The 7,422-nt window shown below is 36.3% G+C and overlaps 1 long non-coding RNA gene across 1 annotated transcript; it reads left to right on the forward strand.

Moving 5' to 3' along the window:
* The first annotated feature begins 1,519 nt into the window (after positions 1–1,519).
* On the forward strand, positions 1,520–4,637 carry LOC132056999 (uncharacterized). Its single transcript, XR_009415052.1, has 2 exons — positions 1,520–1,834; positions 2,142–4,637. It is a non-coding gene; the product is annotated as an uncharacterized LOC132056999 (long non-coding RNA).
* Positions 4,638–7,422: the final 2,785 nt, after the last annotated feature.

A 7,422-nucleotide genomic window follows, 5' to 3' on the forward strand; every position in this document is an offset into this window, starting at 1 on the left:
ATTGGATCTTAGTACAACTTTTCATCCCCGAATGATGACCAGTATCGGGCGGGACCATTCGGGTGCTGAAAGGACATGTTGAGAGCGTGTGTTATTGATTTTGGCGGTCATTGGGATTAGCACTTACCATTGGTGGAGTTTTCGTACAATAACAGTTATCATTCGAATATTGGCATGGTGCCTTACGAGGCTTTATATGGTAGGAGATATAGATCTCCGGTTGGTTGGTTTGATGGATTCAAGGCTTGACCTTGGAGTATGGATCTGTTGAGAGAGTCCCTTGATAGAGTGAGAGTTATTCAGGCCAAGCTTTTAGCGACTTTCGAGTCGACAAAAGGTGTATGCGGACCGGAAGGTTCGAGATTTAGAGTTTGCTGTTGGTGACTAGGTTCTATTGAAGGTTTGACCCATGAAAGGTGTTATGAGGTTTGGTAAGAGGGACAAGTTGAGCCCCATGTATATTAGTCCATTTGAGATTGTTGACCGCGTGGGTGATATAGACATGAGTTGGCATTGACGCCAGGCTTGGCGGGAGTTCATCCGATTTTTCATGTTTCGATGCTGAAGAAGTACCATGCCGATGATACCTTCATTGCTCGTTGGGATTCCATATTACTTGATGAGAATTTGACTTATGAGGAGGAACCTATTGCGGTCTTGGATAGGCAGGTTCGGAAGTTGAGGTCGAAAGAGATTGCTTCGGTTAAGGTGCAATGGAAGCACTGCCCTGTTGAGGAGGCTACTTGGGAGACCAAGTCCGACATGCATAGCTAATATCCCCAGTTGTTTACCAATTCAGGTATTTCCGCTCCCTTTTTTCTCTTATTCGCTCGAGGACGAGCGATGGTCCAATTGGTATCTGATGTAACGACTGTTGACACCCAATTTTGGCCCTCTTTTTTCGTTTAATTAATTTCACTATGCTTCTTAGTCCTGAAAATTCCCCAAAAAATGAGTTAGGAATATTTTCACTAATTATTACGCTATTTTTCGAGATATATTTCTCTAAAGTTAAGAACATTTTTATTGTTTTGTAAAAAGTACCAAACATCATATTTTTATAATTAAAAATTACTAAACATCATACTTTATAATTAAAATGAATCGAAAATAATGTTGATATTTTTATATCAATATTGGTGTTAGACATTTTTCCTTTAATCCTACTTATTACCGTATTAATCATCTTTTACTCTGTTTTTTTTTTTAAACTAAAGACGTATATTAAATTACTTGTATTGTAATTTATATAGGTGTATATTTTTGGGAATTAATTGGACAAAAAAGCGTATTTTAATTAATTGATAGAAGTAAAAAAAGGATTAGAAATTAAATCACCTACATAATATTGGGTCAATTCTCTTTCCCCCTAAACCAAAATCTGTGGCCCAAAAACGCCCCAGCCCAATATCCACCGACCCGGCCCAAACCTAAAACTAAAAGCACCCCCCTAACCTTCTTTCATTAACCAGACCAAAGAACCTCCTTCTTCCTCACACTTCTCTAACAAAAAAAAAAATCAGAAACTATCGCCGCCACCCCCCCTTTACCCATCGGACCATCGGTTAAAGCTGATTCGGCGTCACTGACGCCACCTTCCATCAACCCCTGTCCCTTTCTCCCTTTTTCTTCAAGTGACAGAGCTTCGAACAGCTCGTCCAATCGAATCAGCCCCTAAATCGAAAAGCACGCAAATGTCTTTGGGATTCTAGACCGCTCTTCCAACAATCCATAGGCTAAAGGCTTGTTTCAGTCCGTTGGAGTCTAAAATCATAAAGAATCCACTAAATTCGAAGTCCCAACGAATTTGTAGCTTTCAAATCCATCTGAAAAGGTGAGAATTCGTCACTTTTTCTTCATCATTTCATCTTTTCGAAATTTCAGATCCCCCCCCCCCCCCTTTAATTCGAAATTCAAAGGCAAAAGCCTCATGAACAAGCTATCATATCCCCCTAATCTCTGCTATAAATACGACCATCCATGGGTTGTTAAGGACAGGTTGAACAACCATAAAAACCCCTTTTATTTCTCACAAGCTTTCCCCTCTCATAAAATTTCTATTGCTTTGAAACTTGGGGTTCTCAGAAAATTCCTTTTTTTTAACTCGTTAAGTCTTTTCGTTATCAAAATCTTCTTTCAAGTTCTCGGCCAAGCAAAAACTACTTCGAGCGGATTCAAAGACTCGACGATGACAATAGCCTTAGTTCGCTGTCCCGAAGAAGGTAATCACACTCGTCTTCTCTTCGTCTTTAATTTCCTAGAAGTAAAATGTAGTCGTCGAGTCGTTTTGTCTTTTGTATCGTCTCGACCTATTTAAATATTTTTGTTGCTCTGTGTGCTCTGAATTTGTGATGAAATAGTTAATGCAAGCTATTATACTTAGAAAGAATGATAATTTAGCATGAAGAACATGTGAACAGTGATGTCGTCTTGCTTTAAATTAGTTTTCTTTAATCTTGAGGGGTTGTTTCGGTTTACCGTTTTGGTGTGCTTATACAGTGTAGCAAAGGTTTTTCTGGTTATTTGAATAAGAATAAGAATGCACTTTTTTTCGGTCTTGTTCATATGATGTACTAGTGTAAGATGTATATAGGGATATATAACTAATTGAAGTGTCTTTGTGGAGCTTAAGTTCTGTTTGGGGTGATTAATGAATTCATTTTTTTTTCTTCATATTATTGATTCTGAGAAATCGTAAGAAAAATAGCTTCGTTCGTTCAACTTGGCGGATGTGTGATTAACATGTCGCTCGTGTAAATTCTATTTTTTTTTCTGGGGGGCTGTTTTTGCGATGAACCTTTCTTGAAATCGATGTGTAAATATTCTATGGTATCTTATGACTTGAGAGGAAAAAGTTACTATTTTGATTAGAGAAAAGTTACTGGTTTTGATCTTTAAAAAAAAAAGGTAAGGAAGCATCAGGGAGCAGTAGGTCGTAGTCCTAAAACCCCTTATGCATTAAGTGCATGTTGCCTATCTTCTATCTCAATGACAAGTTTGGTTAAGCTTATTATGAGTTTGTGAGTTCTGTTGTTATGGCTATAGGATTTTCAGATTTTTACATGAACTTAACCATCCATGAATATATGAACCTGTCCGCTCGTGAATAAAATCTGAACATATTTGAATCCAGTGACTGCTTTTTCCTATTTATGGACGCCCATGAAAGAATAGTATGAAACAGTGTAACATGTCGTTAATCAATAGCTAAGTGTCTCTCTTCTCTGTTTTATTATTTGGTCATTGTAACTTAGAAGCCATAAGAATACAAAACGCTGTTATAATGGCCTGCTGGTTTGTGTTTTCAAATTAATGATATTTTAATTTGTTTATAAAAAGTATGTGCGTCACTAGTGTGTAAGAGTTTACCTACATTCACATAAGGTTAACATAAGCTGTGAATAATCCTTCAATAGTTTGTTCGAGATCAAGATGGTACATTTAGAAACTACGGCTGTAGGAATGGTATTTCTTGTCAATTGTTAAAAGTTATTTGGTTCAGTTTTTGGTCTTCTGTATTATGCTTCAGTATATAATATACCTAAGAGGATTTGACTTGGGGATTGAAGAATGGCTAAAGCTTTCATCTTTAAAGTACCTCTTTGTTAAAACTCTATCTTTAGTCTAATTGAAGATTGTTTGAAGTTTGTGTTTTCTCTTAAAGTAGTTAGCCTTTGGGAGGAAGTAGCATATTTGAATGGGACTATCTGTTTCTCTTGAAATGGATAACACTTGAAGCAAGTGAAATGCCATATGTGTGTTGAGTCAAAACCTTATTGGATTACCTGAACTTATTTTTGGATTAGTGCATTTATGTTTCCACGAAAGAAAAAAAAAGATTATATTTATAGTTTGGTTGCTGGTGTACCTCCCTTTTGATAAGGTTGTTGATACTTAAAACCATGAATTCGTTGCCCTTTTTGAGCTTGAATGACTTGATTTTTTCAGATTTTGGAAAAATTAAAACTTGCATAAAAGAGGGAGTGGGGCTGCTATATTCAAGTTCTGGTGCAATTAATATGCTGACTTATTTCTCCTTAGTTGAACCTAGAGAAAATATGCTAAGTATCTCTGGATATATGTTGTTTAGGAATAAGACAATATGATGTTTTGAAGTTTGAGTAAGCTTTAGTTTAATCAAAAGTTCTTGTTGTACATTTAGCTTGAAGCGCTTGGTTGTTTGAGTACCAATTGGGACTACAATGATCTTCTTTTAAACTGATCGTGGTGTTGTGTTCTGAGAATGTGACATGAGAAAGTCTGTCTTACATATGATTCTTTTATCTGGCTTTATTAATTAAAGTTATATAAACTTCTTTCTCCTTGTTAATAATAGTTTCTAATCCTTATCTTCATCTTCTTCTTTTTTGATGAGCACCCTTGGGAGGGCATTTGGAGTTATAGTACAACTCTGACTTGTTCCAAGATCTGAAGCATCAGTAACATATTCATGTGCTCGCATCTAGCAGCCTTCGTTCATGTCAAGAGTCGACGTCCTTCTTCCTCTCAAATTTTGTCACATTTCATAGATTAAGATATATATTACCTTGTGACTAACATTTTGCTCTTTGCATTGACTACTTTGCTTTGTTTTGTTGGGGTTGTACAAGCCATTTAAGTGTGTTAGTAAACTTAGTCACTCACTTTCCCTTCCAAGTACTGGAACTTAGTATAATTATTCATTATATTGGAATAGTCACATGGTTTTCTAGATGCTATTTAACTTTTCAGGACGTAAGTAATGGTTTTCGCTAGAAAAAAATGAAGCATTTCTTTCAAAATTATTTGTTCTTGACACCATGTTTCAGGTATCTAAGAATACCTTAACATAAAGAGATATTTTAGAGAGGTATTTTTAGAGTTAAACGCATACTTTTTTAGAAAATAAAGTTGATTCTCTTATAAAAACTTTGCTCCACTGCACAGGCCCAAATGGTTTTCAAAACACAAGGTCAGATCATTTTCTTTGGGAACTATTAATATTGTGAGCAGGCTAATTTACAAGTTCAATACGAAAACTTTATATTAGGGTTGATATAGTGGCCCAAGCTATTTTACAAAAACAACAAGGTACATATTCCATTTTATATGCATGCATACATATATATACTATCTTATTTTAAATAATTCCTTTAATTATCTTTTCATCATGTGTATACATATATATTACTCTCATATCACAAAATAGCTATTTTTGGAACATTATACACCATTTTTACATTGATATAAATACCACATATATACAATATCTTCTCAAAGCAATATTCCTACTAATCCTCTCATTGTTATACTATTTTATACAAAAATACCTCATGGGTATATATGTATATATGTTTACATCTCATCTCATACGTACTAAACTACTTCTGTTTGGTAAATAAACATGAACATACACCATTTTTACATACATGCATACATACTCTCACTAATCATTTCTATACGTGCATACATTTATTTACACGATTATAATGACTTTAAAATTTCTATTTGTACTAATCGTCTTCGCAAATTAGTTCCTTTAGAAGTTCTTTAAAAACATGTGACAATAAATAGGAAATAATTAAATAATCCCCCTCTAGTGTTAATTAAGCTAAGTTTAAAGACTGTCTTCGGATAGGCTCCGAGGGATGCTTAACACCTTCCCCTCGGGGTAAATAAAACCCTTACCAAGAATCTCATAGGTTTCAAAGACTAAAAATGGAGTTTACATTTTTACAAATGGCTTTCTAATATTTCCTAAAATTAGTTGGCGACTCTGAAAATTTGCAAAACCAGAGGAAACATAGTCATAAGTTGTGAACTAGTTTTAATCCGATAAAAATAGGGCATAACAACGACACGTTTGGTCGTTATAGTCTTTCGGCAATTCCGCCCCTTCCCGAGCATTGATTAGCTCACTTTTGACTCGAGGGGATCGTTGACACGCTTCTCGAGGTGTCTAGACTTGATTAGGGCAACTTTTGTGAAATATGAGCTTTAAGCGAAAAAAGATTGACTCAAAGTTGACTTTTGGGTAAACGGACCTTTTTTAGAAATTCTTCAATTCCGAGAGATCCGGATAGTCATTTAGAACTTGTGTGCATATCTGGTTCGGTTCCTAATGCACTCGGATGCATTTTGGGACTTGGGTTGGAAAATTGAAAATGAGGTATCGGGGGTTGACTCGGTCAACTAGACCTCCGTTGGAAATTTTGAGGTCACGAGTGCGTTCGTAGAATATTTTTTATGTGGGTCTTTGTATGTGGTTTGTGAGCAGATGGCCTCGGGAGTGATTTGGGATTTCGATTGAGACTTAAGAAAATTATGAGGTTACATCTGTGTCCACCGTCCGAATGCGGCACAAAGTGCCGTCCCGCCGGCACCGCCGTCGCGGCGTGAAGTATGATTTGGCCCCGACGGTCCCGGCGGTCTATCGGGGCGTTGTTGCGGCATGCCCGTTTTTGCCCCCGTTACCGCCGGGTCGTAATTCGGCTCCGTTATTTCATTAAGTGTGTATTAAATAAGCCCTTAGTCTATCATTTATTCCCAAGACAAAAATTGAGCTCTTGGGGACTGTTTTAGAAGATTATTAAAGAAAACTCTTTGTGGTAAGTCTTGCTAATGCCTTTACTAATTCCTTGTTCCTATTCATCATAGATTCCGCTTTCCTTAGTAATTCCTTAGTAATGGAAGATGGAAGTGGAGTTAGTGAATGTTTTGTCTAGGCTTATTAATGATGAAATTGATGGAGTTTATGCTATATTTTGATTCATCTGAGGTTATAAATCATTTATCTTCCATTATGAGTGTTGAATTCTTGAATCAAAGAGTTATGGATTTAGACCCAAAATCGGGAGTTTCACTTGAATTTTTAAATTAGGTTAACCCTTGAGTTAAATCACCAATTAGTTGTTGGGTTATGATCACCTAGTACTTAATTTGATATTTTACTCCCGAATTTCCCTTGTGAGCCCCGTTGCCCCAATTTTTAGGGTTAGATTTGATCTAAATTGAATGATAGCAATATTAATATCATTCTTCATGATTTCTAATCTAGATTTCTATTATGCCTAGACTACTTTGGTTCTGAGGCTCAGCGGAAGGGCAAGGCAAAGAGTGATTTATTGGTGTTTGTTGTTCGGCCATCCAGGTAGGTTATGACTTACCCTTGGTGAGACTTCGTATAGCGAAGTATATATTTAGATTATATTGTTGGAGGAAGCATATAAACCTTCGGGTATGAAGTTGGGTTAGATATTGTCTTAGGTTGGGCCCTGTTGCGTGAGTGGGGCTAGCCACCCCGTTGTGTTGTGACTTGATTGTTCTATTGTATTGGCTTGATGCCACGTACCATTAGAAGATATTGGAATTTGTTGTTCCTTCTTGATTGTGATATAGTAGTATCTTACGGTTGACGTTGATACGAGGATAAAGATCTATATG

This window comes from Lycium ferocissimum, chromosome 5 (genome assembly GCF_029784015.1).
Source record: "Lycium ferocissimum isolate CSIRO_LF1 chromosome 5, AGI_CSIRO_Lferr_CH_V1, whole genome shotgun sequence".
Lineage (NCBI taxonomy): Eukaryota > Viridiplantae > Streptophyta > Magnoliopsida > Solanales > Solanaceae > Lycium > Lycium ferocissimum.